The sequence below is a fragment of the Salvelinus alpinus genome, chromosome 2, assembly GCF_045679555.1.
Source record: "Salvelinus alpinus chromosome 2, SLU_Salpinus.1, whole genome shotgun sequence".
In the NCBI taxonomy this organism is placed as follows: domain Eukaryota; kingdom Metazoa; phylum Chordata; class Actinopteri; order Salmoniformes; family Salmonidae; genus Salvelinus; species Salvelinus alpinus.
Genome location: NC_092087.1, coordinates 89,146,031 through 89,161,920, shown reverse-complemented (window position 1 = coordinate 89,161,920; position 15,890 = coordinate 89,146,031). Strand labels below are relative to the sequence as shown.

Here is a 15,890-nt window from a genome sequence, read left to right as displayed (position 1 = left end):
TCCCTGCTCAGTGTGTGTGTGTGTATGTGTGTGTGTGTGTGTGTGTGTGTGTGTGTGTGTGTGTGTGTGTGTGTGTGTGTGTGTGTGTGTGTGTGTGTGTGTGTGTGTGTGTGTGTGTGTGTGTGTGTGTGTGTGTGTGTGTGTGTGTGTGTGTGTGTGTGTGTGTGTGTGTGTGTGAGAGAGAGTCACTTGCTGTTAATCCTCACAGCTTGGTGATAGGAGCTATCATTGAACCTGGTGGTCAGTCTTTAGGCTGCCGTACAGCTTGACGGACCGTAGAGGATTGAACATTTATCCTCCTATATTTGGGGTTCTGAGAATAAAACAGCTTCAGAACAATCAATATGTGTTTACAGTTCTACACATCTGTTCAGTAACGTATTGTTGTTGTTGTTGTTGTTGTTGATGACTTGATTGTATATATTAGGAAATTATTTTTGCATCATACAACATAACATCTTAAATAGACAGATGTAGACAGACATGCAACACGTCACACACATTACATACATAGTGCAATAGACTTAGACAGACAGTATTCACATAGACAACCATACAGCACAATACAACACAACACAATATGAGCCTGGTTCATTTTCAGTAATGAGGCCCTGGACCCCATTTACAGTTTCTACTTCAATGTATCAGGTGGAGTTATTCACCAGCTATAGAGTGAGTTGTTGTTTATGTTTCTAAGACTGCAGGGTGGGAGATGCAACAATGGTCTTGAGAACAGCAGGAAGTGTGTTGGTGGTCTTTCTCTGGTCTGTGACAGGTATGGTCTCATTCATAACTTATATGTTTGTCAATCTACAGACATTTGTAGAACGTTAAAATTACATTTGTGTTTTATTATTCTGTTGTGTTCTGTTAGGCGTCTCCACTTCACTTCAGTAGTTATCTTTCACACCTCACTTACCTTACTGAATGATGCTTATGTGTTTTCCAATCACACTCAACTCAGCAACTATGGCAACAAAGTACGGACAAAGCCTTTACTGTTAGTGTTAGCCAATTGGCATTGACTTAGTGTAATACCCTTGTGTTCCGTGACTGTTCAGTGGTACTGGGTCAGTATGGCTGGAGTGTGACTTACACCACTCAGAGTATCTGTACCTTGAAGGGGTCATCAGTGGAGATGTCCTGCTCTTACAAATATCCCAGTGGTCATAAAGTCACATCAACCTTCTGGTTCACTAAAATGGAGACTGGTGTAGAACCTGAAGATATAGGTCAGGACCCAGAGTATGCAGGTCGCCTGGAGTATCATGGGGATAAGAAGAAAGACTGTACCCTGAGAATCACAGACCTGAGAGAGAGAGACTCAGCTACGTACAAGTTCAGATTTACAACAGATCAGACTGAAGGGAGATATTATGGCGATCCTGGAGTCACTCTGTCTGTAACAGGTACAGTTACATGCTTTATACTGCTAGTCTGTTCAATTAATATCTACTGTCCATTTAGGTCTAGAAATTGGATTTGTATATATGAAAGATTTAAGAATTAAATGTGTTTGAGAATGTCTTGCATCATGTGATTAAACTATAGAATAGGTGATGCAGGGTTTTAATGTTTTGATCTACTACAGCTCTGCAGGTGAAGGTGACTCCTTCACATTGGTCACAGTGGAAGAAACTGACCTGTAAAACCACCAGCTATCCTCTGACTGGTAACCCCACCTACACCTGGTACAAGAACGGACAGGTAGTAACTGTGAAGACTTCCACCTATTCAGTCATCCCTAATGATAAGGACAGCTACTCCTGTGCTGTAAAGGGCCATGAGGATCTCCACTCTCCTGCAGTGTGTGAGTATGAATTCAACTCAGTATTCTAGTATAATCTTTCAGATATAATTATTCTGTCTGCTAAACAGCTTCAGAGTTGTCTAACAAAACTGTATCACACGATTACTGAAGCTCAATATTCCACTGTGTAAATAATGCCCTCTTTGTGTTTCAGGTGTTCAGGGTCAGAGCTGCAACAGAGTGACTTACACCAAGAGGAGAATCTGTGTCTTGAAGGGGTCAACAGTGGACATATCCTGTACTTATGTTGGTTATTATTCCACCACATCATCATTCTGGTTTAGAAGTGATAAGTCGATCGCTGAAGACCTAACCACAGACCCAGGGTATGCAGGTCGTGTGGAGTACACTGGAACATACGAAGGTCCCTTCACCCTGAGAATCACAGATCTGAGAGAGGAGGACTCAGCTGAGTATCGCTTCACTTTTAAAACTCAAAACTTTGAATGGGGTCATAGTTTCCCAGGAACAACTCTGTCTGTCACAGGTAATACTACACTGTATGATACAACTGTATATCATAATATATTACAGGATAAATGAATTAACCATCCTGTTAACACAGAGGTGTATGTGGTTTTATACATATTGTTTCAGGTCTGCAGGTGAATGTGACTCCTGCTGCAGAGGGACAGAGGACACTGACCTGTAGCACCACCTGTACTCTGACTGACAACCCCACCTACATCTGGTACAAGAACGGACAACGTCTACATGAGCCTGTTTCCCAACAACACTCTAGTAAATTGCTGGTGGTCTGGGCTTCTTCTGTGAACATTTACTACGGTGCTGTTGAAGGTCATGAGGACCTCCACTCTCCTGTAGTTTGTGAGTATGAATGAAACTAGGATTCTACTTAGGAAGTATCAATTATTTAACCTTTACTTAACACCCATCCCGGATCCTGGAGCATCCTCATCAGTAAAAGCTGACTAGCATAGCCTAGCATAGCGCCACAAGAAAATAATAGCATATAAATATCATGAAATCACAAGTCCAATACAGCAAATGAAAGATAAACATCTTGTGAATCCAGCCATTTTCCGATTTTTTAAATGTTCTACAGCGAAAACACAATATGTATTTCTATTAGCTAACCACAATAGCCAAAGACTCAACCGCATATTTTCACCATGTTTCTACCGCATAGGTAGCTATCACAAAACCGACCAAATATAGATCTAATTAGTCACTAACCAAGAAACAACTTCATCAGATGACAGTCTTATAACATGTTATACAATAAATCTGTTTTGTTCGAAAATGTGCATATTTGAGGTATAAATCATAGTTTTACATTGCAGCTACCATCAAAAATATCACCAAAGCAGCCAGAATAATTACAGAGAGCAACGTGAAATACCCAAATACTCATCATAAAACATTTATGAAAAATACATGGTGTACAGCAAATGAAAGATAAACATCTTGTGAATCCAGCCAATATTTCAGATTTTTTAAGTGTTTTACAGCGAAAACACAATATAGCATTATATTAGCTTACCACAATAACCAAACACACAAATGCATTTATTAGCAGCAAAAGGTAGCTATCGCAAAAACCAGCAAAATATATAAAATTAATCACTAACCTTGGACAACTTCATCAGATGACAGTCTTATAACATCAGGTCATACAATACACTTATGTTTTGTTCGAAAATGTGCATATTTAGAGCTGCAAACCGTGGTTATACATTGTGAAAATGTAGCAACATTTCCCCAGAATGTCAGGAGATATTTTGGACACTCACCTAATCTGACCAAAGAACTCATCATAAACTTTACTAAAGAATACATGTTGGACAGCAAATGAAAGATACACCGGTTCTTAATGCAACCGCCGTGTTCGATTTTTAAAAAGAACTTTACCAAAACAAACAGCTTGCGTTATTGCGAGACAGCGCCCGCCAAAATGGCAGAGAATAGAAATAACATTTTCCACAGAAATACGAAATAACATCATAAATTGTTCTTACTTTTGCTGAGCTTCCATCAGAATCTTGTACAAGGAGTCCTAGGTCCAGAATAAATTGTTGTTTGGTTTTAGAATGTCATTTTCTTCTGTCGAATTCGCTCCACAAGGCTAGCCAAGGTTGATAACGTTCCCATATTCTCTCGACGCAAAGAACGGAAATCCCCAAAAGTCCAAATAAACGTTGAATAAACTGATAGAACTCGGTTGAAAAAACCTGCTTTACGATGTTATTATCACATGTATCAAATAAAATCAGAGCCGGAGATATTAGCCGTGTATACCGAACGCTTATCATAAGACAATATGGAGGTGCTTCCCGCGCCTTGGTAGACAAAGGAAATTCTGGACACGTCATTCCAAGAGCTCTTGTTCGACCTCAGATCAAGCTAGACACCCCATTCCACCTTCCACTGCCTGTTGACATCTAGTGGAAGGCGTATGCAGTGCATGCATATTGATAAATATAAGGCAATTGAATAGGCAGGCCCTGGAACAGAGCCTCGTTTTCAGATTTTTCACTTCCTGTCTGGAAGTTTGCTGCCAAATGAGTTCTGTTTCACTCACAGATATAATTCAAACAGTTTTAGAAACTTGAGAGTGTTTTCTATCCAATAGTAATAATAATATGCATATTGTATGATCTAGAAAAGAGTACGAGGCAGTTTAAATTGCACAATTTTTTTCAAAGTGAAAATAGTGCCCCCCTATTGACAAGAAGTTTTATGGTCAATGAGAAGGGTAATACTTCAATATTCATCATTACATAGAAATTACAGACAATGTAATAGATGTATGTACTCTGTCACAGGTAACACTGCACAGCACATTATACAGTGTTGAAGACTCAGGAAATGAATCATTAATTCTAAAAGATGTACTCTGTTTTTACTCCCCTTTAATTCAGGTTTTCAGGTGAAGGTGACTCCTGAACAGTATTCAGAGTATAAGACACTGACCTGTAGCACCACCTGTATTCTGACTGGTAACCCCACCTACATCTGGTACAAGAACGGACAGATAATAACTGACAACACGTCCCCCTATTCAGTCTACTCTAATGCTGCAGACAGTTACTCCTGTACTGTAGAACACCATGAGGCCCTCCACTCTCCTGCAGTGTGTGAGTGTTTCTTTAATACATTATACTGTGTGTTGGTTTCACTTTGAGAACTTTTAGCATTTCTAGAAAGAACTCAGAATATAATCCAGCTGACCTCTTGTTATGTCACTGTGTTTCAGGTGTTCAGGGTCAGAGATGCAGCAGAGTGACTTACACCAAGAGGAGAATCTGTGTCTTGAAGGGGTCAACAGTGGACATATCCTGTACTTATGTTGGTTATTATTACACCACATCAACATTCTGGTTTAGAAGTGATAAGTTGACCCCTGAAGACCTAACCACAGACCCAGGGTATGCAGGTCGTGTGGAGTACACTGGAACATACAAAGATCCCTTCACCCTGAGAATCACAGATCTGAGAGAGGAGGACTCAGATGAGTATCGCTTCACCTTTAAAACAAACTACATTGAATGGGGTCGTAGTTTCCCAGGAACAACTCTGTCTGTCACAGGTAATACTGCTGTATGATACAACTGTACATCATATTGAATTACAGGATAAATAAATCAACCATCCTGTTAACACAGAGGTGTATGTGGTTTTATACATATTGTTTCAGGTCTGCAGGTGAATGTGACTCCTGCTGCAGAGGGACAGAAGACACTGACCTGTAGCACCACCTGTACTCTGACTGACAACCCCACCTACATCTGGTACAAGAATGGATGGAATGTACAAGATAACTCCTCCCCCATGTACTCCATCAGCATTGAGGATGTAGACAGTTCATTCTCCTGTGCTGTAAAAGGCCATGAGGATCTCCACTCTCCTGCAGTGTGTGAGTACAGTACAATAGTACAGTATTCTACTCAGCAAGAATCATGTATGCAGGCAAAAGAGACATGTCTTACTTTATCAATCATTTTAGAACAAAAATATATTTTTTACTAATTGTTAATATTACTCTGACAAAATGTTTGGTCTTTTACATCAGATAAACCAAAGAACACCTCAGTGTCAGTCAGTCCCTCTGGTGAAATAGTGGAGGACAGTTCAGTGACTCTGACCTGCAGCAGTGATGCCAACCCACCTGTCCAGAGTTACACCTGGTGGTACAAGAAGAATGGAGGTGAACATCAGAGTATGACAGGACCACAGCATGTCTTCAATCAAATCCAGTCACCTGACACTGGAGAGTACTACTGTGAGTCCCAGAATGAGATGGGGACAGACAGGTCTAGGACCATAAACATGGATGTGAAGTGTGAGTAAAGTACAGCTCAGTGTTTGAATCGTAAGGTAGTAAGACAATTATAATTAAATGAATTAGTCCTAAAGCATAACATCTCCAAATGTGTATTTGTTAACGTTTTGTTTCATAGTTTTAGATAGTTCTCTGACTAAACAGATAATTAGTCATAAATATACTACTGTCCTATCCGTCGGACAAATTCTCCTTTACCAGATGGCCCAAAGAACACCTCAGTGTCAGTCAGTCCCTCTGGTGAAATAGTGGAGGGCAGTTCAGTGACTCTGACCTGCAGCAGTGATGCCAACCAACCTGTGGACAGATACACCTGGTACAAGAAGAATGGAGCTTCACTGACAGGATCTGAAAAAACATACAATTTCACGACCATCAGCTCTGAGGACAGAGGAGAATACTACTGCGAGGCTGAGAATAAATATGGACGTCTCAACTCTTCTACTGTGTCTGTGGACGTTCAGTGTTAGTACACCTAACCTCATCTTTTAATCAGAGGATCACATTTAAATTCATATTTCAATAACAAGTAAAATACTATTTTAAAACAATGTTGTTACATATTGTCCACCAGATGGCCCAAAGAACACCTCAGTGTCAGTCAGTCCCTCTGGTGAAATAGTGGAGGGCAGTTCAGTGACTCTGACCTGCAGCAGTGATGCCAACCCACCTGTGGACAAATACACCTGGTACCTTCAAAATGAGACTTTTCTAAATGGATTTGGATAGATGTACAACATAAGTAAGTTCAAGTCTAAGGACAATGGACATTACCACTGTGAGGCCTGGAATGGAAGAGGATCTAGGAACTCTACAACTCTGATGATCATTTTACCAGGTGAAGATTCATCTTTAATATTTCAATACAAAATTATATTACAAACTAATATTAATAATTATACTTTGGCTTATCATACTTTGTTTTATATTTATATATACATTGAGATTAGATCAGTTAACAAATATTGTACTATTGTCCAAATATTGTACTATTGTACTCATATCATCCATATTTTATTGTAGGGAAACAAACAGTTCTGACTGCAGCTGTAGGAATCACAGTGGTTGTTCTGGTTCTCATCCTCTGTCTCTCTGGACTCATGTGGTTCAGGTGAGAGAGATTGCATATCTTTTTATATAATTTCACTTTAGTCATTGTAAATTTGAATTTGTTCTTAACTGAATTGCCTAGTTAAATAAAGGTTAAAAAAATAAAAAATAAAAAATAAAAGTAACTTAATTTATTAATTGATTGATATCTTCATACATTCATTAATGTACAACAGGAAGGTCTCCACATCCACCTCCAACACAAGAGACACAGCAGATGATGGACAGGTGAGTCTGTTGGAATCAGAAGATGACTGTGATGACTGTGTATTCTTTGTGGAACATTTCCACTCATCATGTTGTCTGTCCTCTCCCTCCATCAGGGAGACTCTAGTCCAGTGTATGACAACATCTCAGGCATGGTCATGACCTCTACTGAAGCACAGACAGCAGCCACAGACGACCAGGATGATGTTCACTACGCCAGCGTCCACTTCTCTCGCTCCAAAAACCAGGAAGTGCCTCTGTACTCCACCGTCCAGCTGCATCAACCCCAGAAACAGGACCAAGATGTCCAATACGCTGCTGTGAAATTCAACCTCCTCAGTTCTGCCACCCAGTGAGCATATTCTGCCATTACAACAACATGGAGTCAATACTAGAACATTGTGAACACACAGCATTAAAGGAGAAGTTTGCTTGTTTACAACCAAACACACTAATCACAGAAGAAACAGAAACGTGTGACATTTCTAGAACTGTGTTGTTTGCTTGTTGATAGTATTATAATGTAGGACTACAGGGAAGATAGGTGCTGTGGAGGTGTTCATATTGAAACATGTCTTTATATATATATATATATATATATATAGCTATATAGGGAAGATAGGTCCTGTGGAGATGTTCATATTGAAACATTTATTTTTTATGTTCCTAAAGTGTTTGATTAGATCAGTACAGAGTTTTATCAGGGGACCCCACATGGGCCCCGACTCCAAGTTTGGGGACCACTGTAAAAACCTCTCTCTCTGCTTGCTTCCTCTCTCTCTCTCTCTCTCTCTCTCTCTCTCTCTCTCTCTCTCTCTCTCTCTCTCTATGTCTCCTCTACTTCTACCTGCATTGCAGCCTGCCTTTCCACTGAGTGCCACATCACTGTCTGTCTCAGTAGCCTACTCTCTGTAAAGGACTTAGTAGTGTATGGTTTTCTCCTGCTGAGGTAGGCTCTGTTTAACGTTAGCTTCTAACTTCATCCTTCTAGCTGGCTAAGTAATACCAAACAGAGACCTTCAATGTTACTGTAATATAAGTCTCTGCTGCAACTATCCCCCCGACCTGACTGACTGACTTACAGTATGTATCTATAAGAGACTATTTACCAGTTGTGTACTCATTCTCTGAGAGTGATTTGTTGTTTGGGGGATGTCTGTAGACACAGCAGGAGTCGCGGGACAGTTAAAAAAAAAATACTTTTGTCCGGCATCTCGCAAACAGACTGTCAGCAGAGCAACCTGTGAGCTGGGGTATTTAGTTTCACGTCGCCCTCGGCCTGTGCCGCGAGAAGGGGAATTAGATACTTGAGAGAATGGTGAATGTGCTGCAAAAAGTAAATCAGGGAGAAAGATCCGGGGGAAGCAGGCAAACATAACGAACAAACCACAGTTAATGATTCCACTTGTTCACAAAGAGGCAGGAGCGATTAGTCAGATCAAGAATATGAGCTTTGATCAATGCTGGGAGCAGTATTTAGATGTTGATCCGTAATTCATTTTCTTTATTGTGTTCAGTATTTGTATTAGACTAAAACTAATATTATTTTCCAATTAGAAATAAGTGAACGAGGTCCGAACGTCGGTGTCCTCATATGTAGTTAGGGCCATGTGCTCATTGGAGGAGTAGACAATGATGATGTCATCAGTAATGCATATTCTGCATTAAGGTAATTCATGCCTCAACACCAGAAACAGGATGAGGATGTGCAATAAGCTGCTGTGAAATGTAGCCGCCTCACTGCTGTGACCATATTCTGCAATAAGGTCATTCATATGCTGCTTCTTATTGTAGGAGATGTCATCAATATGCAAAACAGTTGACCCCCGTGACCACTAGTGATGTCATTTCCTACCAACCCAACAATGGACATCTCAAGACAATTACTATGACCTGTCTAAATGTGGGAGTGATGTGATGATGGTTTTGAGGAACTGTTCTCTCTGCGTTCCAAATGGTACACAGGTTTGGTTTCATTTCTGTTTCTCTCTCTTCAGACCCGCAGCAGCACAAGCAGCTGAGGAGGAGCCCTCTGTGCTCTACAGTACAGTCAACAAACTCAAAACCAAGAAGACCTGAACACAATAAAACCCAAACCAGAGAAGAACTCACAACAACAAAACCAGAACCAAGAAGACCTGAACACAACAAACCCAGAACCAAGAAGAAATGAACACAACATACCAGAACCAAGAAGACCTGAACACAATAAACCCCAAACCAGAGAAGAACTGAAAATAACAAAACCAGAACCAAGAAGACCTGAACACAACAAACCCAGAACCAAGAAGACCTGAACACAACAAACCAGAACCAAGAAGACCTGAACACAACAAACCCAGTACCAAGAAGACCTGAACACAACAAACCCAGAACCAAGAAGACCTGAACATAACAAAACCAGAACCAAGAAGACCTGAACACAACATACCAGAACCAAGAAGACCGGAACACAACAAACCCAGAACCAAGAAGAACTGAACACAACAAACCATAACCAAGAAGACCTGAACACAACAAACCCAGAACCAAGAAGACTTGAACACACCAGGTTTGACAAAAACCTTGTATATCTGGAACCTTATATTTTACTAAGTGACATAAGGCATGAGGGGGTGTGAAATATTGGCCATTATAAACCGGGTGGTTCGAGCCCTGAATGCTGATTTGCTGAAAGGCGTGGTATATCAGACCGTATACCATGGGTATGACAGGGTATGATTATGTACTCGTCTAATTACGTTGGTCACCAGTTTATAGTAGCAGTAACGTTTTTGTGCGTCATACCCGTGGTATATTGTCTGATATACAGTACACACTTCTGAAGCCAGTCAGCTTCCAGGAACCAAACTACCCAGTTTATAATAGTATGTAATAATATATGCCATCTGGCAGGTACTTTTATCCAAAGTCATTCACTCAGTCATTACAGTCATGGGTGCATAAATCCTTCATATGGGAAGTCCCAGCAGGAATAGAACCTGTGAGCCATTCTGTACAAACTGAGTCACACAGGACTACTGTATTCACACTCAGAGTAGGAGTGGATCTAGGGTCAGTTATGCCTTTTAAACTATGATGAATAAGAAAGGGACCTTAACATTTGAATTGTTTTAGTTTAGCTGTTTTTAAGTAAAACATTAAAAAAATATATATATTTCTGATTACAACAACATTTGAATTGTTTTAGTTTAGTTGTTTTTAAGTAAAACATTTAAAAATATATATATTTCTGATTACAACAACATTTGACAAAACCTCTGAATGTATGAAGTTGCCAACCTCAAGGTCCAGTTATATTTTATAAGGCTATTTATTTTTTTATGTTATGTTTCTGAAACAATCATCAAACTTGTGAGACTGTATATGAAGTCTAACAACAATATATATTGTGTTTCTATTACATGTTATTACTTCATATTCTAATATTAGATGATACACATAGTAGAAGGTTGATTGATTCTTTTATAAATAGTTTTAATTGTTTTATGACAAAGTTATGACACGATTTTGCTTCAATGTCCAGGAAAGAGTTCTGCTTAATGCAATATTTCTTATCGCTTTTATTTAAAAACATTTTTGTTAACTAATGTGTGAAGTGTTAAATTTATAAACAAATACACTTTTAAGAATAAACGTAATGTTATAACAGTATTTTCTGTGGAGAAAAAATTAACAGTTTTCAAAATCACACCTCTTGTACTGTACTATACAGTAACTACAAATAATACATTTATATTGGTTTGGAGAGCAGTAGTGGTTTATTCACCATCATCATCATCATCATCATGTCAGTACAAAATATACAAAGACACTTTCAGAAGGAGCACACAACCAATTACATGAAATATTATTTATTGTCATTTTTGAAACACAGAGACACAATATGACATGGAGGGTAGTTCCATTCCCCCCAGAAATGTCCGGGAACTTGCAAGTGCCTTGGTGGAAGAGTGGAGTAACATCTCACAGCAAGAACTGGCAAATATGGTGCAGTCCATGAGGAGGAGATGCACTGCAGTACTTAATGCAGCTGGTGGCCACACCAGATACTGACCCCTCCCCCCTTTCAGGGACACATTATTCAATTTCAGTTAGTCACATGTCTGTGGAACTTGTTCAGTTTATGTCTCAGTTGTTGAATCTTGTTATCTTCATACAAATATTTACACATGTTGAGTTTGCTGAAAATAAACGCATTTGACTGTGAGAGGATGTTAATTTTTTTGCTGAGTTTTTGTGCCTTTACTGATCATTTGTTAGCATGAGCTAGCTAGCCTGCTAAAGCTTTGTAGCCTACCGCTAATGATAATGCTACGTTTACATTGGGGCTGTTCAGTCTGATGCAATTATCTCACCTTTCAGTCCTTACTGGTGTGATTGTATGCTACAGTGGGAGTGCCTATCCAACATGGTGGTTATTTTCCAGGCCTGGTACTTTATCCTAGCCTTATAGCAGACTTGACATGGCTAATGCTAGCTTCAGGCCCTGCCTGGGCCTGCTTACCATTTAGTCATCAATGTTCATGTGTGATATGTGATTCAGCCACTACAATATTATGCATGTGTTAGGGTTTGTTTCTTTCGTATTATCATTGGCTCAATGGTGAAATTAGCATTATGACAATATATTTAATTAAGTCATTCTTTATTAATGAAATTGCAGACAGAAGTTGACAATCAGGAACGTAGCACGCATGTTTCCGAGTAAGTTCTGCATCCAACAAAAGGTCTCCAGTGGTTTTATTAAACCCTAAGTCACGCCCTGGTGATGTCACTGCCTACATCATCATCCTCTACTCCTGGGACCAAAACCATGCCTATAAAGCTGTATAAACAGGGCCTTTATTGTTAGCTAAACACTTAGCAGTAAATGTCCCCTTCCCCCAAAGTTGATTTATTGTGGAATGTTTACCCAGTCTTATCTCCTTCACTCCCCTGCAGAGTTCTGTCTAAGGGCCTCTTTATAATGAGGCAGAAAGAGAGAACTAAAATACAAATGTAGAACAATACTAAACTTCTACAATCAATATATATATATATTGTTAATCAGTAGTCTAAAACCCTATACATGTGAGGAGGGAGGGGTCTTATAACCCCTCCCCTTATATTAATATAACATAAGCATAATCAATTATTCTAATACATCAAACGTCTGTACAGCCCCAAATCATGACCGCTAGGTGAATCCTGACACGTTTAGCTTTATAGTGTTCAATTGAGAACATGATTTATTGTATTTATCTTAACTTGTGATGCAGTAGTTTGAATATGTAAAGGCCTAATAGTATTCTATAGCATTGTGTGTGTGTAACTTTACATGGTTAATTCTATTTCCATGTATCTCTTTCCTCCTAGAAACCCTGTTGTATAAGAACCCAAAGTGAACCGGAGTGACTTGTGGTCACAATAAAAACACTTTGTCCTGACATCCTTTACTGTTCGCCAATCAAGTTGAGAGGGCACGCACATGCACACAGTCATACCATGCCCATAGGGCCCTGGTCAAAGGTAGTGCACTACATAGGAATTAGGGTATCATTTGGGAAGCAGACCGAATGACAGTGGCATGTTATACAACTACAGAGATCAGTTTGTGTGATTAATGTGACTTTGTCAAGTAGCCAGTGTTGTGTTTCACCATTCTATCTGTTGTATTGTCAGTTTGTTATGTTTTATTACACAGTCTATACTGCAGGCTATGGTGATGTTCATTGATGCTTCTGCTAGATAAAGCCACTACCAGTACTATACAACAAAGCAGGCTGGTGGGTAGAGATACAGGAGGAATAACTGGAATGAATGGAACAGTATCCATTCATTCTATTCATATTACTGCACAAATGAATGAGGACATACGGACTGGAGGCTGCAGTAATGTTGAGATGCCAGTAGGGCGAGCTCTAGTCTAGAACACTGCAATAATGTTGAGATGCCAGTAGGGAGAACTCTAGTCTAGAACACTGTAACCTTCAGTACCACTTTGATGCAGCTGGTGAGGAGTGATGGGAACAGGTCATATTTATCATCTTTATAAAATGTAGGTCCACACCTCAAAGGAAGATATTCAACCCTTTTCTGACATGGTGTTTATCCATGTCAATGTCTTAACGTCCTGAGTAAGCAACTTTTAAAATGTGTCAATCCCAGATCTCACACTGTTTCTCTGCACTGTCAGTAAGTGTTGTTGGTTTAGATGAACTGACTCAGCATCAACATCCTGTCATCCATAGACCTCTACAGCCTGAACCAAATCAGAGTTCTTTATAAGGACATTAAACTACACATACTTCATTAGCCCTTTATATTCACATAAAAGTATATATGTCAACATGTTACATTAGACTATATATGGATAACATGCTACATTAGACTATATATGGATAACAGGCTACATTAGACTATATATGGATAACATGCTACATTAGAATATATATGGATAACAGGCTACATTAGACTATATATGGATAACAGGCTACATTAGACTATATATGGATAACAGGCTACATTAGACTATATATGGATAACAGGCTACATTAGACTATATATGGATAACAGGCTACATTAGACTATATATGGATAACAGGCTACATTAGACTATATATGGATAACAGGCTACATTAGACTATATATGGATAACAGGCTACATTAGACTATATATGGATAACAGGCTACATTAGACTATATATGGATAACAGGCTACATTAGACTATGTATGGATAACAGACTACATTAGACTATATATGGATAACAGGCTACATTAGACAATATATGGATAACAGGCTACATTAGACTATATATGGATAACAGGCTACATTAGACTATATATGGATAACAGGCTACATTAGACTATATATGGATAACAGGCTACATTAGACTATATATGGATAACAGGCTACATTAGACTATATATGGATAACAGGCTACATTAGACTATATATGGATAACAGGCTACATTAGACTATATATGGATAACAGGTACATTAGACTATATATAGATAACAGGCTACAATAGACTATATATGGATAACAGGCTACATTAGACTATATATGGATAACAGGTACATTAGACTATATATAGATAACAGGCTACATTAGACTATATATGGATAACAGGCTACATTAGACTATATATGGATAACAGGCTACATTAGACTATATATGGATAACAGGCTACATTAGACTATATATGGATAACAGGTACATTAGACTATATATAGATAACAGGCTACATTAGACTATATATGGATAACAGGTACATTAGACTATATATAGATAACAGGCTACATTAGACTATATATGGATAACAGGCTACATTAGACTATATATAGATAACAGGTACATTAGACTATATATAGATAACAGGCTACATTAGACTATATATGGATAACAGGTACATTAGACTATATATAGATAACAGGCTACATTAGACTATATATGGATAACAGGCTACATTAGACTATATATAGATAACAGGTACATTAGACTATATATAGATAACAGGCTACATTAGACTATATATAGATAACAGGTACATTAGACTATATATAGATAACAGACGACATTAGACTATATATGGATAACAGGCTACATTAGACTATATATGGATAACAGACGACATTAGACTATATATAGATAACAGGTACATTAGACTATATATAGATAACAGGCTACATTAGACTATATATGGATAACAGGCTACATTATACTATATATGTATAACAGGCTACATTAGACTATATATAGATAACTGGCTACATTAGACTATATATTGATAACAGGCTACATTAGACTATATATAGATAACAGGCTACATTATACTATATATGTATAACAGGCTACATTAGACTATATATAGATAACAGGCTACATTAGACTATATATAGATAACTGGCTACATTAGACTATATATGGATAACAGGCTACATTAGACTATATATAGATAACAGGCTACATTATACTATATATGTATAACAGGCTACATTAGACTATATATGGATAACAGGCTACATTATACTATATATGTATAACAGGCTACATTAGACTATATATAGATAACATGCTACATTAGACTATATATGGATAACAGGCTACATTAGACTATATATGGATAACATGCTACATTAGACTATATATGGATAACATGCTACATTAGACTATATATGGATAACAGGCTACATTAGACTATATATGGAGAACAGGCTACATTAGACTATATATGGATAACAGGCTACATTAGACTATATATGCATAACAGGCTACATTAGTCTATATATGGATGACAGGATACATTAGACTATATATGGATAACAGGCTACATTAGACTATATATGGATAACATGCTACATTAGACTATATATGGATACCAGGCTACATTAGACTATATATGGATAACAGGCTACATTAGACTATATATGGATAACAGGCTACATTAGACTATATATGGATGACAGGCTACAT

The 15,890-nt window shown here is 38.3% G+C and overlaps 1 protein-coding gene and 1 long non-coding RNA gene across 2 annotated transcripts in view; both read left to right on the top strand.

Annotated features, from left to right (window-relative positions):
• Positions 1–4,872, top strand: part of LOC139568056 (uncharacterized) — a 42,858-nt gene extending 37,986 nt beyond the window's left edge. Inside the window, exon 3 of the long non-coding RNA XR_011673500.1 lies at positions 4,693–4,872. This is a non-coding gene — a long non-coding RNA (uncharacterized lncRNA). The remainder of the gene's footprint in view (positions 1–4,692) is intronic.
• The window catches only part of LOC139541552 (B-cell receptor CD22-like), a 111,867-nt gene that overhangs the window by 71,231 nt on the left and 24,746 nt on the right, over positions 1–15,890 (top strand). The gene's annotated exons all lie outside the window — the stretch shown is intronic.